Below are 20,445 nucleotides of genomic sequence, written 5' to 3'. Positions count from 1 at the left end.
TGTCAGGACTGGTTCTCCCAAGGCCGTCAGTAGTTCTAATGGAATGTTGTCTACTCCGGGGGCCTTGTTTCGACTCAGGTCTTTCAGTGCTCTGTCAAACTCTTCACGCAGTATCGTATCTCCCATTTCGTCTTCATCTACATCCTCTTCCATTTCCATAATATTGTCCTCAAGTACATCGCCCTTGTATAAACCTTCTATATACTCCTTCCACCTTTCTGCCTTCCCTTCTTTGCTTAGAACTGGGTTGCCATCTGAGCTCTCGACTTATCTTAGAAGAAAGATTAAGGAAAGGCAAACCTACGTTTCTAGCATTCGTAGACTTAGAGAAAGCTTTTGACAATGTTGACTGGATTACTCTCTTTCAAATTCTAAAGATGCTAGGGGTAAAATACAGGGAGCGAAAGGCTATTTACAATTTGTACAGAAACCAGATGGCAGTTATAAGAGTCGAGGGACATGAAAGGGAAGCTGTTGTTGGGAAGGGAGTAAGACAGGGTTGCAGCCTCTCCCCGATGTTATTCAATCTGTATATTGAGCAAGCAGTAAAGGAAAAAAAAAGAAATTCGGGGTGGGTATTAAAATCCATGGAGAAGAAATAAAAACTTTGAGGTTCGCCGATGACATCGTAATTCTGTCAGAGACAGCAAAGGACTCGGAAGAGCAAAGAGCAGTTGAATGGAATGGATAGTGTCTTGAAAGGAGGATATAAGATGAACATCAACAAAAGCAAAACGATGATAATGGAATGTAGTCGAATTAAGTCGGGTGCTGCTGAGGGAATTAGATTAGGAAATGAGACACTTAAAGTAGTAAAGGAGTTTTGCTATTTGGGAAGCAAAATAACTGATGATGGTCGAAGTAGAGAGGATATCAAACGTAGACTGGCAATGGCAAGGAAAGCGTTTCTGAAGAAGAGAAATTTGTTAACATAAAGTATAGATTTAAGTGTCAGGAAGTCATTTCTGAAAGTATTTGTATGGAGTGTAGCCATGTATGGAAGTGAAACATGGACGATAAATGGTTTGGACAAGAAGAGAATAGAAGCTTTCGAAATGTGGTGCTGCAGATGAATGCTGAAGATTAGATGGGTAGATCACATAACTAATGAGGAAGTATTGAATAGGATTGGGGAGAAGAGAAGTTTGTGGCACAACTTGACCAGAAGAAGGGATCGGTTGGTAGGACATGTTCTGAGGCATCAAGGGATCACCAATTTAGTATTGGAGGGCAGTGTGGTGGGTAAAAATCGTAGAGGGAGACCAACAGATCAATACACTTAGCAGATTCAGAAGGATGTAGGTTGCAGTAGGTACTGGGAGATGAAGAAGCTTGCAAAGGATAGAGTAGCATGGAGAGCTGCATCAAACCAGTCTCAGGACTGAAGACCACAACAACAACAACGTACATATACTGCGAAGACAGACAGCACTGTATACACTCATTGCAGCACTAGATGCTTCCCTGCTAGGTCGTTGGTCATCCACCCCTGTCGGGTGGCCAGAGCACTCTCAGTGGAGCGAAACCACAGTCACAACTGTACCACAAATCGGGCTCGTTCCCCTTGTCACAAATGTGTTACTGTTTCTGGTCTGAACCTGCTTCCTTGCTTGTTTTTCTACACTTATCTCCAGACCCTTGGAGAACGAGAACACATGTATTTTCGCATGGTTTGCCATAATGTTATACAATTTATATCAAGCATACAGCAGTATCCTACCAATCACTCGCGCAACATAAATCTGAAGATATAAACTGCAAATTATTTCTCTGCAAATGCCAAATTTTAGCTAGGTAGGGCGTTCTCTAGACCACTGAGTAACTAGAAACTTTTCCTGTCTGCAAAGACCTTTACGTGAACACGTAGACAAAAAAAAGAATAAGCTGATATTTCCACTTGCTTGGCAATGATACAGATTCCAATTCATCCCTATAATTTATAAAGTCAAATAAAGTGTTTCTCGTGTCTAGAGAACCAGCAAAAGTGTCTTCCACCTGCTAAATGCATATATCACAATCAGTGTTCTCTGAACTAAATAAAGACGCGAAATCTGAAGAAGCAGTCAACCAAACAATTTACATGGGAGGGAATAATAGTCCAGTGCAAACACAATTCCATAAACACACCTCCATATTCAATCTTCTCAAATTTCCACGCGATCGCGAAAGCTATCCAACACATACTATGTATTAGTTCGCTATTCGGCAGTCTAGAGGACAATATGGTTAAGTCATCTACATTCCTTCACTCCAACAGGCCTCTAAATTCGGGCAGCTCCTACCGCTAACAAGAAACGTGAATCATCCCTGCACAGGTCACTTGCGCTGCACGCCAAACACGCACAGATAGAATCATCATCCTAAGAAATCGGTCAAATATACATATTTCATCCCTTTACTTGCAACTAAATGTTACGATCGCGGTCTCAGTTGAACGACATTCGACAATGAGCAAAGTATCGGAAATACACCCTGTTGATGGCTGTGGCTCTGGAAATAGAAATATCAGTACCATTCTTATGACTTGACGTACTCTTCCCTTTGCTATCACAATACTCGAGGTCAAATCCACACCTTCCTTACGAATGGACGTAGTCATTTCCTTTGCAGATGTTGGAACACAAACACATACTTTACGAGTATAAGCCTGATGCTCAAGGCAAACCTATCACCCACCTCCTACTACTATGTATAATACTTCCTCAATAACTGATCGCTGGCGATACAAAATAATACTGACGGAAAATCAACTATGGGTGGACATGTCTCGTAAGTATTTCTTGCGAGTGCCACCACTGTGTCTTAGAGATGTTTAATCATCTTACAAACCGCCATATTTTAGAAAAGCCGATCTTAACAACTACTGTATGTTACTATCACAAGCAATCTTGGTCTATATGTGCACACAAGTATCCACGTTAAAAGCTATATCGGCTTCATAAATCCACTATGGATTACCTACGAATCACGTGGTTTTTCCGGACAAATACTGAGACGGTGATCGTAGGGGTGTACATTATCATACCAGCAGTCTGGTTACACATAGCCCACGATGCAACCTCGTCATAAAATTGCTGAATTTTGAAAGTGATTCGGCTAAGGAAGGTGGTATGAAACAGCTATTTGAAACCCCCCTCCCCTTCACGCCGCCGCCTCTAGATATTTCTCAGTATTTGAAATGTATTCTGTCTCAATAGAATGTCAGAGGTTCTGTGATATATCCACTCAGCTATAGGCAATGATTGATTGATTGATTGATTGATTGAGAAGGATAACAAACAGTAGTTGATGGTGTGCTGACTGAGCTCGTTAGAAATGTGCACTAGCTTTTCAGATGTCTAGTGTTGTGCTATCTGCTAGAAATGATGTCTATGATTTCTATTCAACCACATACCTGCATTGGATCCTATGGAGAAGTCCTCCAATAATTACAGTAACTAGTGCATCATATTGCTGGCACTCTAAACGAGCCACCTTTCTAGAACCTATCTGCTGCAGTTAAATTCCAACATGGTTTTAGGTAGCCCCTATGCATCTTGCAACTACTCTGTGCTACCGCCCCTGCAGCTTTGCGCCTGTTATTGTTCCAATGTAAATCGGAACTGAGTAAAAGTTGGAGGAGGCTATGTCTACCACCTTCTGCAACCCGTGTATTAACAGGAGAAGCTGAGTTACTGCGACAGAACTGTGTTTTGATCATACAATGGAAACGAAGCCTGCTCCTGCAGCATGAGGTAGTATAAAAGACAGTACGGTAACTGAGGGAAGGTCATGGGTTTTGCTATGGCATTGGGGTACATTTCCAAACTACAAGCAGCTACTACAGATCCACAACCCCCAGGGTCCATTCACGTCTGTCACCCCAATATTCCATCATCATTGTTCTGTTCCACTAAGTTCATCCGATAGAGATCTCGATAAGATTTTTACTGCATCTTTCTCCTCCCATACATCGAAGACAAATGCCCCAAGAATGCCAGCTTCGAGCACATGTAATAATTCTATTAAATATACAGGTATTGATGCACTGCACAGAGCAGTTTAAAGTTCCATCACCTATACTGTAGAAGGATGACCGTGTCCCACAGATTATACTGTAAGTCGCAAGAGACGCTCCCTGTGACCCTGTGTCGTTGTTTGAAACATTGCTTTTTCTGCTGTAACACGCTTTGTACACTTCCATACATTTTGTTTTTCTGCCACGACTTATCGGTCTGTGTCAGGTTCTAAACTGACATTAACATGTTCTGATCTATTGCCTCTCCCAGAAAACTAAACATTGCACAGTGAAAATCATGTTGCTACTGCACCTACCATAACACGTGACACACACTGGATGGTTTTAAATAAAAGACAGTTACAACATAAGGAAACTGGAAGAGTTTGGTGGCGTTGTGGAGAGTTTCCAAACTGCTTTCCGACCTCCACATTTAAAACCATCTGTCACAGTGATGGAATAGCTGATGGCTCCACTTTCTGTTTCGACTAATTCCTCATATTGCAGTCATGTACGCGATCACTGTTTCGGTGCTGTCCGTCCCCAGAAGGTGTTGTCTCTCCACCAAAACTCTCTCTCCAGCTCAAACAAGCGATGTCAGTCAGTCATTATGTGGTAACCAACAGTGAACCAGTGGACCGATGGGATGGGAAAGATAGCCCTGATGTACTGAAATAATAAGCATTACTGTTGATTGTGTGAACAATTTTACCAATTTGACAGTAATTTCAACACCGACCAATGATGTGACAGCATGTTCCCCAATATGAGTATCATAGCTAAACCACCCCCTTCACCACTTTGCAGCTATCATTGCGAATGTGCATAGATGTCTGTGCAGTACGTCCATGCATCGTTAATTCTCAAACACATCCATCATCAAAGTATATCAGACAGTGTTCTACTTATTTCTAACACTTCGAGCATAATTCTTAATTTACGATCTATCACTATGCTGACGGGAGTCAGAACATTCTCACAGTCTTAGGGTAAAATTAGAGACTGAAAGACCCCCCCCCCCCCCCCCTCACACTGTCATTGACCAACTCGCCCTGCAGCAGAAGTAGACTGCTACATTACACGTCTCGTGAATGAATGGAGCTTGCCGAGTCCTCGCCCAACCAAGTGTGCAAGATTTCTCGAGATGTGCCCATGTCGAGGAGGTTAGCACTCCTTATCGAAGTATAGTAACAGATTTGAAAGCGTTGTGATGAAATAGCAGATGGTGAAGAAGAACAAGAAATGCTTGATTTTTATGCGCGATGGCGCTCCAGACGAATGGAGTTCGATGCATTTTTACGTTAATCAACCAAACTATCAATATTAAAGTAATATTCCAGGGTCTAGGATCAGTACCTGGAAGGCAATGGTAAGAGAGAACATAAACATACGCACTCCTAAGGCTACAACGTTCCGCACTTAAAACGGGGTATAATGTTAGATCGCTTGCGTTTCCAACCTATCAGTCGTACAGAATGTGGCATTGTTAATATTCCAAGGTAAGAAATATATTCCAAGCGCATGACATTCATCTTTCTTCCCAGTTTCTCTACAATAAACAATGTTATCAAAATGTAAAACGAAAAAACTATCTCCTTAAAAAATTGGCTCTCTGTGATACGAGCACAATATAGCTTCGTGTATAGCGTCCACTGTTCACATCCGATCACACTTCAGAAATTATATTATGCCTGCATCAGCCCTATATAAAATTATGTTTAGTAACTGGGAATACCTCTTACAACGAAACAAATAAACGCATAGCAGCAGTGTCCGACATGTGAAAATTACAAGTCATTCCGCCACTTACTCTGTAAACAGCACATCTGTCAAGCAGATGTATACACAATGGATTGCAGTGTCTCACAAGCACCTATCGCTAAGGTAGTTATGAAACTGAAGTATCGATTTTACACTTAAAATGTGACAAGGGGATGGAGTACATCGCATAAATCATAGTTTGTTTAGAGGAATGTGTCACGTTTCATCACACATGAGATGTAAGTCCTCTGATGACCGACAGGTTTACTGTTAATAACTGCAAGTAGACAGTGCTTTAAATCACATACAAAACACGTGGCTGTATAGAGTTGAGTGCAGGCTATGTCACGCGACTGACGCACTCTGACGGAACAATGGAAAGACCGACCTGCAGCAACTTCCCCTTCTCTAGAAAGCATCATCATTAAATCGTACCTCGTTACAGCTCCATCTCAATCGATCATCCCATCCAACCTCTGTCATCCTTTAACACAGATGCATGTAAGTTTAGAGGCGGATGGTTCTCTGTCTTCCTGAAAAGCTTCAAATACAGTAGTCAACTTGCGTGTATCGCTGCTACCTCAATAGAAATACAGTATAATGTTGCCTCGGCGGAAAAAAGAAAAATTACTGCTTCCCTGATTCCCTTCGCTTCCATGTCGATGTTTCTCGGATCCCTCTTGCTCCTGCATACTTGTTCCCATGTACAAATTGTTCCGCACAAACCAGAAGATACGCAAGTACTTCCTCAATTTCTCCGCATTTCAGTGTATATTCAGCCATTTTATACCTATTCCCCATCATTTTCCGCAATTCTATCGATTTTTTGTCAGGTCTATCCATGCGATCATGAAATAATCTACCGTTCAGTATTCTAAAATTGCTTGTAAATGTAGCACAACTGCCAACACCTAGCCCAAATGCACTCACCAGGAGGTGTAGTATAGCACTGTACTCGATTGTGTCTATTCACCCAGACATTTGGAGACCATTTGCTCTGTTTTCTGTATTTCTTGCAACCTCATTTAGCACACCATCAACTACTGTGTGTGATCCTTCTAAATTAATCATCGCCTATAAATCAGTGGATATATCACAGAACCTACATCTACATTTATATTCCGCAAGCCACCCAACGGTGTGTGGCGGAGTGCAATGTCTCACAAGCACCAATCGCGAAGTTAGTTATGAAACTGAAGTATCGATATTACACTTAACATGTGACAAGGGGATGACATTGTATCAAGACAGAATATGTTACAAATACTGGAGAAATATCTGGTGGCGGCAGTGTGGGGGGTTGCAAATAGCCATTTCATACCACATTCCTATCTGAATCACTTTCAAAATTCAGCTACTTTATGACAAGGTTGCATCGTGGGCTATGTGTAACAGAACTGCTGGTCTGATAATCTACACTCCAATAATCACCGTCTCACTATTTGTCCGGAAAAACCACGTGATTTGTAGGTAATCCGTAGTGGATTTATAAAGTGGGTAAAGCTTTTAACATGGAGACTTATGTATACATTTAGACCAAGACTGCTTGTGACAGTAACATACAGAAGTTGTTGAGAAAGCCTTTTCTAACATCTGGCGGAATGTAAGATGATTAAACATCACTTTCTAAGACACGGTGGTGACACTCGTAAGAATAACTTATGAGATATTTCCACCCATAGTTGATTTTCCTTCAGTATTATTTCGTATCGCCAGTGATCGGTTATTGATGAAGTATAATACTTAGTAGAAGGTGGTGCATGGTAGGTTCGCCTTGAGCATCAGGCTCATACTCGTAAAGTATGTGTCTGTATTCCAACATGTGCAAAAGAAATAAATACGTCCATTCGTAAGGAAGGTGTGGATTTGACCTCGAGTACTGTGATAGCAAAGGGAAGAGTATGTCAAGTCATAAGAATGGTACTGATATTTCTATTTCCAGAGCCACAGCCGTCAACAGGGTGTATTTCCGATACTTCGCTCATTGTCGAATGACGTTCAACTGAGACCGCGATCGTAACATTCGGTTGTAAGAACAGGGTTAAAATATATATGTGACCGATTTCTTAGGATGATGATTCTACCTGTGCATGCTGCACGCCAGTGACCTGTTCGGAGATGATTCACGTTTCCCATTAGCAGTAGGAGCTGTCCAAATGGAGAGGCCTTTTGGAGAGTAGGAATGTAGATGACTTAACCATATTGTCCTCTAGACGGCCGAATAGCGAACTAATATTTAGTATATGTTGGATAACTTTTGTGATAGCAAGGAAATTTGAGTAGATTCAGTATGGACATGTGTTTGTGTTGGATCATTAATCCCTCCCATGAAAATGATCTGATTGTGAGAGTGACTTAGGACCGTTGAAGGCGCTCTGGGCACCCATTGGGTGTGCATGGCAGCCGACCTCGCAGGGAAATATTTAGTGCTGCAAGGAGTGAATAGGGTGCCATCTATCTTCACAGTATATGTACGAATGATGGAAAAGAGGTGATGCTATATGGCACAGGATATGAATTGTATGTTTACTACATCGACGTGGTACGTGGTGACATATTGCTGGGTTAGAGATTGTTTTCACGCTCTAATATTCAAGCTTCTGTCCTCAGTGGGAGAGCAGTGTAATTGAGTACGAGGCTGTCAGTATTTGACGATATGTAGGGGCACTTTGTTAGGTATAATTGCCAGTGGAATATGGTGATCTGTGTAAAATTGTTTTTCTCTGCTGAAAGCCTCGTCTTCAGAAAGAAAAAGAAAAGGTGGACGGTGCTTCCACTCCAGTGGCATCAGTAATTCGGTGGGTAAATTAGATAATGCACAATTCATTCACAGGACATACTTTGTGCTGGGATATAGGAGTCTCTACATAGCGATGAGAATGTTTACTGATGTTGAAAGCACGAAGGGTAACACGTGATGGACAGTTTCCCACGTTGGGATAACAAGGAAGAATGCGTTCAACATGTCTCTACACTATTTTCGTAAACAGGTTCTGTTAGGGGAAGAATTTCCGTGCATAGCTGCCGAGACATCACGAAAACTTCTACAAAAGCACACATTAAGTGCACTATACAATTCCCCAGAGTTCGACTTGGTCCTTATTTTAAATAGCCAAGTGGCTTTAGTATAACATCGAGAACATTGCTAGATGCGCTTGCGATGGTATGTAGCTATGTCCATTGATTTGTCAGCCTCGCAACACCCATATCATGTTAGAATCGCTAGGGAGAAAGCAGCCTGTGCTATTCTGGAACGGATTTCTGCAGTGTCTGCGAGGGTGAGTCACTCAGCAATTAGGTCTTCGTTGGACTACAGGTAGAGAGAGGGATCACACCAGCAGTAGTGAAGACTTGGGGGGCGCAGCCCAGAGGATGACTTGCCACTTATTTAGACAGACATGTGAAATCAGTATAACACTCGAAGAACTTTAACTGTAGGAGTTTCTTGGAGATTCAATCGGCAGCAGTATGAGAGTGATGGCTCATGCTGGCTTGTGCCCGGCAGTGGCTCGTGGAGGCGTCGACATGTGTGCGCTCTTGGAGAGTCTGTGCTATTCAAATAGGTCTTCGCTACCTGTCTAGTCGTGTCAGCAACGGTGCCTAGGTGATCAAATATTTCGAGAGCAATTTCTCAGGTGTCAAGTACGAAAGGGATGCGGCCACTTCATGTTTTAGGGGCCCAAACGAGCACCTGTGCATGGCTTGTCATCTGCCAATGCATACTGACTTCTGGGAGCATGTGTGGTAGCCTCCTGAGAAGTCAATGGACAGGGGGCAGTGGGCGGTGTCCGCACATGTGGTCTGCATGTCTGTTGTATTATTTTGCAAGCAGGTCTATAGGCTGTGTTATGCGTTATTTGGACAGTTTACGAGTTGATTTCGTGTTTGCACATCAGCGTACTGCAGGAGGAGTGTTAATGTCTTTGTGCTGTGTACTGAAATTATTTCGGTAATTTAAGAACTGTCTGTTTGTCTACATAGTGTTATTTCAGTAATTTATATCTTCCCCTGCCATCTTGGATTACATCGCAGAATGGACGACAGCGCCCTCTGGTGGCAGTATTGTGTACTAGGTCAGTTGGACTCCAGACCCCATGGCACTACACTTGATGGTGGCACTGCCTCTAATTGTTTAAATAAATAGTGCATGCAAAATAAAGACTTGCATCCAGCACAGGTTGAACCCTCTTCCCACCATTTCCTAAGACAAGGTGGTGGTCAGATGACTTAGATTAGTGTAGGTAGCCCAAGTGCCCTTTCGTTCTTGCCATTTTCTTACGTTAGTAGAGATAACCCAACTGCCTTATCTTCCCTCCAAAATTCATATTTCCTGCTATTCCCTAGGATGAGGTGGCAGTCAGATGACTTAAGTTAGTGGAGGCAGTCCAAATTCCCTTACTTTCCTGCCATTGTCATCGATTAGTAGAGATAGCCCAATTGAACTATCTTCCTCCAAAATTCAAACTTTTCAGCGGTTCCTAGGAAGAGGTGTCGGTCAGATGACTTAGGTTCTTGGAGGTAGCCCAAGCGACCGATTTTCCCTTCATTTTCTTAGGTTAGTGGAGGTGTGTAGCATTGTCCTAATGGAATTTGAACGTTCCGCCATTTTCTGGGCTGAGGAGGGGGTTAAGTTAGAAGAGGTTGCCCAATTGATCTATCTTCCCGCCAAATCCCCCATATTGGATGACGTCATTCACTGTTGCCAATTCCACAGGCCATCTCTTGGATGATGTCATCGTCGACATCTTGGATACATCTGGCAACAATGGAGAGTGGGGCTGTACAAAGATAGTCGCACTACTTACGTCGTAGTAGTAAAAACATGATTCATGGAACATGCGGGCCACTAAACCTCAATTCGCCATATATAAGTGACGGAAAAATTGCAAAAAAATACCCAAAACCATAGTGGGACATCACAAAATCTGGAGTTGATAGTTATCCCAAATACAGAAGACTATCACCCAGAAATGGCGACTTCACAGCAGAAATACAAATATGAGACAGTGACAAACTGGAAGTTGATAATCAGTGGGTAGTACCACATAACTCACTACTTTCCAAAACGTTCCAAGCAAACATAAACGCAGAATACTGCAATTCAGTGAAATTCATCAAATGTCTGTTGGTATGTGAGCAAAGGCAGTGACATGCCAGTATTTCAAATATCCAAAGACAGCAAACAACACAATAAAAACGAAATCTGGAAATTTATGGTAAGTTTCTATGGGACCAATCTTCTGAGGTCATCGGTCCCTAGGCTTACACACTACTTAATCTAACTTAAATTAACTTGTGCAAACAAAACACACACACCCATGCCCAAGGGAGGATTCGACATCCGAGAGGTGGGGGAGCCGCGTTAACCACAGCAAGGTGCCTGAGACCGCACGGCTAACCCGCGTGGCAAAACGAAAACGTTAAGATCCTCCTGTACCAAATAGGAAGATACATCAACAGTAACTAAGCAGCGAGCTGGATTTTCGGTTTCCCATACACGAATGCGAACCAACTGTGCAACATCTAGCAGTAAATTTGGAGAATGGACAGAGAGTTTTCTTCAAAAAAGTCACCGCCAAAAGAAATACAAGCGAACCACCTCAGGACGCAATATTAACAGTTTTTACCAACTGTACCAAACGGATTCATTCGTGAAGACATTAATATATGTATACTCCCTACCTATTATACGAGGGCGAGTAAAGGAAAATCTTAAATATTTTTAATTATTATTTATTGTGCAGAAGTGGTACAAAGCTGCATCACTTTTAAACATAATTTCCCCCAAGCTCAATGCAAGTCCTACAGCGCTTACAAAGTGCATAAATTCCTTTAGAAAAAAATTCTTTTGGTAGTCCACGCAACCACTCATTCACCGTGTGCCGTACCTCTTCATCAGAACGGAACTTCTATCCTGCCACTTCTCTTTGAGTGGTCCAAACATATGGAAATCACTTGGGGCAAGGTCTGGTGAGTATGTTGGATGAGAAAGACACTCAAAATGCAGGTCTGCAATTGTTGCAACAGTTGTACGGGCAGTGTGGGGCCTTGCATTGTCATGTTGCAAAAGGACACCAGCCAGCAGCAATCCACGTCGCTTTGATTTGCTTGCAGGCTGCAGATGATTTTTAGAAGATCTGTGTATGATGCACTGGTGACAGTGGTACCTCTAGGAATGTAATGCTCCAAAAATGACACCTTTTTCGTCTCAAAAGAGGCTCAGCATAACCTTTCCTGCTGATGGTTTTTTCGAAACTTCTTTGGTTTTGGTGAAGATGAATGGCGCCATTCCTTGCTCGCTCTCTTCGTTTCCGGTTGGTGGAAGTGAACCCAGGTTTCGTCCCCAGTAACGATTCTTGCAAGGAAGCCATGATCTTCTCGTTCAAAGTACCGAAGAAGTTCTTGACAAGCATCAACACGTCGTTCTCTCATTTCAGGAGTCAGCTACCATGGCACCCATCTTGCAAACACTTTGTGGAACTGGAGCACATCATGCACAATGTGGTGTGCTGACCCATGACTAATATGTAAACATGCTGCAGTGTCATGCAGTGTCACTCGGCGGTTTTCCTTCACAATGGCTTCAACTGCTGCAATGTTCTGTGGAGTCACAGCTCGTTGTGCCTGACCTGGAAGAGGAGCATCTTCCACTGAAGTCACACCATTTGCGAACTTCCTACTCCATTTGTGGACTTGCTGCCATGACAAACATGTATCACCGTACTGAACCTTCATTCGTCGATAAATTTCAGTAGGTTTCACACCTTCACTACGCAAAAACCGAATAACAAAACGCTGATCTTCCTTGGTGCAAGCCGCAAGTGGGGCGGCCATCTTCATACTGATACTGCGACGGTATGTGTGCATCTGCACTATAATGCCACCTTCAGGCCATTCTGCACGCTGTTTGTAGCACGCTTACCAACTTACAGGATAACGGCGCGAAATTACGATTTGTTATTACAAATTTAAGATTTTAATTTGACTCACCCTCGCACTTGGAACACAACAAGAAAAATCTTTCAACAAGGAAAAGAAGGAATTCCACTAGAAGAGTATCCAGATACCATGAAAAACCAAGCCGAGTGCACACCATACATCCGAACAGCGCCGAATGTTTCTGTCTCGTGATGTTGCTACGCGAAATATGGGGACCAACAAGTTGCATAGATCTCAAGACTGTTGACGTTTACCTATGCCAGACACACAGAAAAGCATGCCATTGCTCAGGGCTACTGGAACACGACGACCACTGGGAACTAACACCACAAGAAGCCTCAGCTGAACAAATAAGAGACTTATTCGCCATAATTCTAACAAAATGTAACTTGTCGAATCCGAAACAGCTATGGGACTTCTTCAAAGAGAGTATGATTGATGAATACTGTACCAAATCCGACAAGCACATCCTAAACCTACCGTCGAATTCAACGACGACATCTCCCATGAAACACTCAGTCGCCTAGAAGATAAATGTTTAACAGTAAACAGTCAGACCCTAGTACAAATTGGGATGCAAGCACCACTAAAAGATGGCTATCAGTGTGCTAAACTTCAAAATTACGAAGGAAAAAAACTGCAACCTCAACGAAGTACTTAAATACATTGCTCACAACAAACCACTCTTCAATAACAATCAAAAGGATATTTACAACGTTATCATGGACCGGATCGACAACAATGGCGGAATTGTTTACTTGGGCGCACCAGGCGGCAACGGGAAAACGTTTCTAATAAATCACTGCTGGCGGAAACAAGTGCTAAACAATGCATCGCTCATGCACTGGCGTCATCCGACATTGCAGCCACACTTAATCGTAATTGAACAAAGATGATCGTCAAACAGCTATCGAATAACATCATCGAAGCCGAACTTATGACTGGAAAGTGCAAAGGTCATACTATTTATCCCCAGAATACACTGATCTCTACTGAACTGTCATTTCAATTTAAAAGACTGCAATTTCCAATCAAACTGGCCCATAATTTTGCAATTAGCAAAGCGCAACGACAAACTTTAATATATTGCGGCATTAACCTCAGAGTTTATCCTTTTATTCTAACTACTACACAGTCTCATATCAACTCCCTGAGCAAAGCCGGGTACCCCAGTTACTTATGTACATAATTGTTCACGTTGAAGTGCACTGGGTTATTTAATACAAACTTCTAGAGGGAATAACTATACCGTGAAGCATTTAGATTGTGCTATTCAGTCACCGAGCAGCAGGCAGGCGCGATGAAGAGACTGTTCACATACGTTTTCGGCCAGTCTTCTATATCTACATCTACATCCATACTCCGCAAGCCACCTGACGGTGTGTGGCGGAGGGTACTTTGAGTACCTCTATCGGTTCTCCCTTCTGTTCCAGTCTCGTATTGTTCGTGGAAAGAAAGATTGTCGGTATGCCTCTGAGTGGGCTCTAATCTCTGATTTTATCCTCATGGTCTCTTCACGAGATATACGTAGGAGGGAGCAATATACTGCTTGACTCCTCGCTGAAGATATGTTATCGAAACTTCAACAAAAGCCCGTTCCGAGCTACTGAGCGTCTCTCTTGCAGAGTCTTCCACTGGAGTTTATCTATCAGCTCCGCAACGCCCTCGCGATTACTAAATGATCCTGTAACCAATCGCGCTGCTCTCCGTTGGATCTCCTCTATCTCTTCTATCAACCCTATCTGGTACGGATCCCACACTGCTGAACAGTATTCAAGCAGTGGGCGAACAAGCGTACTGTAACCTACTTCCTTTGTTGTCGGATTGCATTTCCTTAAGATTCTTCCAATGAATCTCAGTCTGGCATCTGCTTTACCGACGATCAACTTTATATGATCATTCCATTTTAAATCACTCCTAATGCCTACTCCCAGATAATTTATGGAATGAACTGCTTCCAGTTGCTGACCTGCTATGTTGTAGCTAAATGATAACGGCTCTTTCTTTCTATATACTCGCAAAACATTACACTTGTTTACATTGACATTCAATTGCTATTCCCTGCACCATACGTCAATTCGTTGCAGATCCTCCTGCATTTCAGTACAATTTTCCATTGTTACAACCTCTCGATATACTACAGCATCATCCGCAAAAAGCCACAGTTAAGTTCCGATGTTATCCACAAGGCCATATACACACACACACACACACACACACACCCGATGTTATCCACAAGGTCATATACACACACACACACACACACACACACACATATATATATATATATATATATATATATATATATATATATATATATTGAATAGCAACGGTCCTACGACACTGCCCTGCGGCCCACCTGAAATCACTCTTACTTCGGAAGACTTCTCTCCATTGAGAATGACATGCTACGTTCTGTTATCTAGGAAGTATTCAATCCAATCACACAATTGGTCTGGTAGTCCATATGCTCTTAATATGTTCATTAAAAGACTGTGGGGAACTGTATCGAACGCCTTGTGAAAGTCAAGAAACACGGCATCTACCTGGGAACCTGTGTCTGTGGCCCTCTGAGTCTCGTGGATGATTAGCACGACCTAGGTTTTACATGATCGTCTTTTTCGACACCCATGCTGATTCCTACAGAGTAGATTTCTAGTCTCCAGAAAAGTAATTATACTAGAACGTAATACGTGTTCCAAAATTCTACAACTGATTGACGTTAGAGATATAGGTCTATAGTTCTGCACATCCGTTCGACGTCCCTTCTTGAAAACGAGGATGACCTGTGGCCTTTCCAGTCTTTTTGAACGCTACGCTTCTAGAGACCTACGGTACACCGCTGCTAGAAGGGGGGGCAAGTTTCTTTGCATACTCTGTGTAAAATCGAACTGGTATCCCATCAGGTCCAGCGGCCTTTCCCCTTTTGAGCGATTTTAATTGTTTTTCTATCCCTCTGTCTATTCTCTGTTTAGCTGCTCAAGGTAGTTTTCAGATAATGCACTTTAAAAAAAGTCACTGGATTCTTTGTCCCGGGCACCCGTTATAAGCGTTTGAGTCTCCCGATCTATATCTGGTAAATTAAAACCTCCCCCGAACTATAACATGGTCGGGAAATCTACTCGAAATATTTTCCAAATTTTCCTTCAGGTGCTGTGCCACAACAGCTGCTGAGCCAGGGGGCCTATATCCAATTGCCATGTTTGAGTCTGCTTTAACCGTGACTTTCACCCAAATTATTTCACATTTCGGATCTCCGTCAATTCCCTTCGATACAATTGCACTTTTTATCGCTATAAACACGCCTCACCCTTCACTGTCCAGCCTGTCTCTGCGGTATACATTCCAATCTGAGTTTAAAATTTCGTTACTGTTTACATCTGGTTTCAGCCAACTTTCCGTCCCTAGTACTTTGTGGGCGTTGTGACCGTTTATTAATGTGAGCAGTTCTGGGACCTTTCTATAAACGCTCGTGCAGTTTACACTATTACCACATTAATATTGTTATTCCCTGTTGTGTTTTGCCTACTACTACCTTGGCGCGTCTCAGGAGGCGTCTTGTCGGACCTAGAGAGGGAATCCTCTATCCTATAAAACCCACATGTGCACTCCACACGTACTCCGCTACCCTTGTAGCCGCTTCCTGTGTGTAGTGCACGCCTGTCCTATTCAGGGGGACCCTACATTTCTCCACCCGATAGTGGAGGTCGAGAACTTTGCGCCCCAGATCTCCGCAGAATCGTCTGATCCTCTGGTTTAAGCCTTTCACTCGGCTCCAAAGCAGAGGACCGCGATCGGTTCTGGGAACAATACTACAAATAGTTAGCTCAGATTCCACCCCGCGAGCGAGGCTTTCCGCCTTCCCGAACTCCGCCAACCGCCTGTATGAACTGAGGATGACCTCTGAACCCAGACGGAAGGAGTCATTGGTGCCGACATAAGCAACAGTTTACAGTGGGGTGAACCCGTGCTCTCTATCGCCGCCGGCAGGGCCTCCTCCACATCTCGGATGAGACCCCTGGCAAGCAGACAGAGTGAACACTATCCTTCTTCTCCGACCTTTCCGCTATTACCCTAAGGGGCTCCATCACCCGCCTAACATTGGAGCTCCCAATCAATAATAACACAAAGGAAACAAAACATACACAATTTTACACACACGTTGATAGTCTACACTCACACAAATAAATCACACACAAGACAGCTATCTCCTGCTGTTCTAATCAGGATTTCTTTTATTTAAAGAGGAAGGACATGCTAACAACGCATAATTATCGGCGGGAGGAATTTAAGGCATGAGATGCTCCACCTACAATCGGCATATTCAAGTAGCGATGTGTTGTGTGAGGGACGAGACCATTGATACAACGTTCCTCGAATGTGGAATGTTTGCGGCTTGGAAGGCAATGAAAAATACAAGAAACAATACAAGTAAAAAGTGCAACCATAATTCATGAACACAACAATCAAGGCTCCACTTACGAATGAAATATGTATGATTCCTTTAAACATTGGAGTACGATCAGATCGATTAGTACACCCGTAAACGACGCAAGTTAGCATTTTTGATGAATCAACTAAGTCTCCACACGATCAAAGCACCAAAAGCTATTTGGCATACAACCACAGAAGTCGATAAATATTCACAACCGTCGAAACAGCACTGGCGCATTACTGTGACGTCACGGGGAAGTATCACCGTGGAGGTATAAATGCGGTGAATCTAATGTTTTGGGCTATATAAGATGGCAGACGTGGGCTTCAAGTTTGTGACTTAATTTCAACTCACCTTCTTTGTTTACCTCAATGGACGTGTCCCCTGTTTGCCAGCTGCGCAGTGAAATTGCGCTGAAGTGTCACATATTGATCTAGAGGCCGCCAAGATTTATAATTTTGCTTTTTCCGTCGATATCCGTGTACATTTCAGTTTCTGACCAGTTTGCGGAAGCCGTTCGCGGTGGCCGAGCGGTTCTAGGCGCTTCAGTCTGGAAGTGATGTCCTTAGGTTAGTTAGGTTTAAGTAGTTCTAAATTCTGGGGGACTGCTGTCCTCAGATGAGAAGTCCCATAGTGCTCAGAGCCAGTTTGCGGAACTCCTTCAGGATGCGTCGTTTATTTGTCTTAGAGAGTTTACGCGTTTCATTACTCAATTGCCTGCGACTAAGTAGGTTCATTATGTGTTTTGTAAGAGTAAAAGCTTCATCCGTAGCAAAACAATAATCAAACTTGCAGTCTTCTGGTAAAGTTTTAGCTTCCAGAAGAGGAGCGCGCCCACAAACAATGCTTAAATGAATAAACTTTTTTTTAATACCCTCCCAACACTGTTGCGACCGTACTCCCCTATGTCAACTGATAAACGTATTCTCCGTCCATCAACAAAAAGGTAACGAGAATGTAGACTGGCATCATAAAATGTTGATCTATATTTAGCAAGAGCTGTAACTTTGAGTTCCCAGTATCAGTTGTTTTCTTACAGAATCACTGAGTTGGCCTTAGTAAATGTTAGGCTGCAGATGTTCTCATACCGGTACTGCCTTTGACATCCAGAATGAGATTTTCACTCTTTAGTGGAGTGTACACTGATATGAAACTTCCTCGCAGATTAAAACTGTGTGCCGGTCCGCGACTCAAACTCGGGACATTTGCCTTTCACAGGCAAGTGCTCTGCCATCTGAGCTACCCAAGCACGACACACACCTCCTCACCACAACTTCAATTCTGCCAGTACCTCGTCTCATACCTTCTACACTTCACCGAAGCTCTTCTGCAAACCTAGCAGAACTAGCACTCCCGGAAGAAAGGATATTGCAGAGACACACTCCGCTGTAGAGTGAAAATCTCATTCTGGAAACATGCCCCAGGCTGTGGCTAAGCAATGTCTCCGCAATACCGTTTCTTCCGGGAGTGCTAGTTCTGCAAAGTTCGCAGAAGAGCTTCTGTTAAGTCTAGAAGGTAGGAAACCAGGTAATGGCAGAACTGAAGCTGTGAGGAGGGAGTGTGAGTCGTAAAGTCACGGAATAACTCGCTACGATCGCTTATAATGCTCTAACTGTATATAACATCCACGGCAGAGCTCTCCGAACACTGCTGAACACTCATTGGGTGTTTCCGAGAACTCGTGACTTCTCGGCACAGAACAAGCCTAAAATCGGCTGCCATCATTCGTGACTCCAACTCCACGAATGCTGTTGTGTCTACAGAAACAATAAAACGAAAACAGGATACATATTTATCTCTTTAAACACCTTAATGCTGAGTTCACACATGCTGAATGTTTGTGGAACGCCAGCTGAATACAAAAGTTTAGAGAGACTCCTACATTTAAAGTTTCGACGTACCTTGAAAACGCCTACAATTCTTTTAATGTTGGCATGTTGCCTCGTGCTTCTTCTGACACACCCAGGCAAAATAGAGAAATTAGGCTTCAGTTATGACGGAACCTGATGACGAGTTTTTTTTAACATGCAGACAAAGATAAGACAGATCAAATACGGTAACTACAAAAATTCGAACTAGTGTGATTTCTGTAGTATCCTGCGTGATTGTTCGATGGTTGGATACCGGGAGGCATATCTGATATATGATACTCATTGTTGGTATAAAGATAAATATTTAATTTGTTCATTATTTTATTGCAAATGTGCACAAAAGTGAAATGAAATGGATGGCCAACAAGAATGAAGCGTCAGTGGCAGCATGCATTATAATCTAATAAGTGTGACACAGTATACTATTTCACTCTCATTTCACGTACAAGTACCAATAGTGGCATCGATTCCTTTGCATCTAATTATTGTCTTGGACAATTACATTATTGGAAAGAGTGATACTTACATCAATAAAAACATAATAATAAACATGGTGATGGAGATGTTTTGAAGCACTTGGTGTCTCCACAAAGCATTGCCACTTCAAAATCACACTCAAGTCCAAATCTGAAAGCGGGATCATCAATGAAACACAACACTTAACACTGAAAGTACATTTATTATGAAAAGTATCATGTAACCGGAAACAAATTAATTACAAACTATGGCATGCACACACTTCATTTAAATGTAAACATCACTACAGATATTCAGATTTAGGTTATGACATGTTCAATATGACTGCCATACTTGGAAATGATGAGGTGCAGATGAATAGCAAAATTCTGCTTGACCTGCTGATGTGTCAGAACAATGATGCTGTCGATAACTTCTTGAATGGCCATTTTCAGATCAGCAATGGTTTTGGGTGTATTGTTGTCCACCTTGTCTTTAATATAGCCCCACAAAGAGGAGTCACATGTGTTCAGATCTGGAGAGTATGGTGGCTAATCGAGACCCATGCCAGTCGCCTCTGTGTACCCCAGAGCCAGAATGCAGTCCCAAAGTGCTCCTCTAGAACATCAGACACACTCCTGCTTTGATGGGATTGAGCTCTGTCTTGCATGAATCATATCTTGTTCAAATCAGGCTCACTTTGGATAATGGGGATGAAGTCATCTTCCAAAACCTTCATGTACCATTTGGTAGTCACCATGCTGTCAAGGAAAATTGCACCAATTATTCTGCGACTGGATATTGCACACCACACAAAGACCTGTTGAGGGTGAAGAGACTTCTGGATCGTGAAATGTGGATTCTCAGTCCCCCAAATGCACCAGTTTTGCTTACTGATGAACCCACCTAAATGAAAGTGGACTTCATCACTAAACTAAACCATATTCTTATCAAAGTTCTGTTTGTCAATTCTGTGGGCAATAGTG

General features: G+C 42.7%; 1 protein-coding gene across 1 annotated transcript in view; it reads left to right on the top strand.

Annotated features, from left to right (window-relative positions):
* The window catches only part of LOC126325832 (clavesin-2-like), a 101,455-nt gene that overhangs the window by 49,108 nt on the left and 31,902 nt on the right, over window positions 1–20,445 (top strand). The gene's annotated exons all lie outside the window — the stretch shown is intronic.

The sequence above is a fragment of the Schistocerca gregaria genome, chromosome 2 (assembly GCF_023897955.1).
Source record: "Schistocerca gregaria isolate iqSchGreg1 chromosome 2, iqSchGreg1.2, whole genome shotgun sequence".
NCBI lineage: Eukaryota > Metazoa > Arthropoda > Insecta > Orthoptera > Acrididae > Schistocerca > Schistocerca gregaria.
Note: the sequence above shows the minus strand (reverse complement) of the source record. Positions and strands in the feature narration are given on the sequence as shown.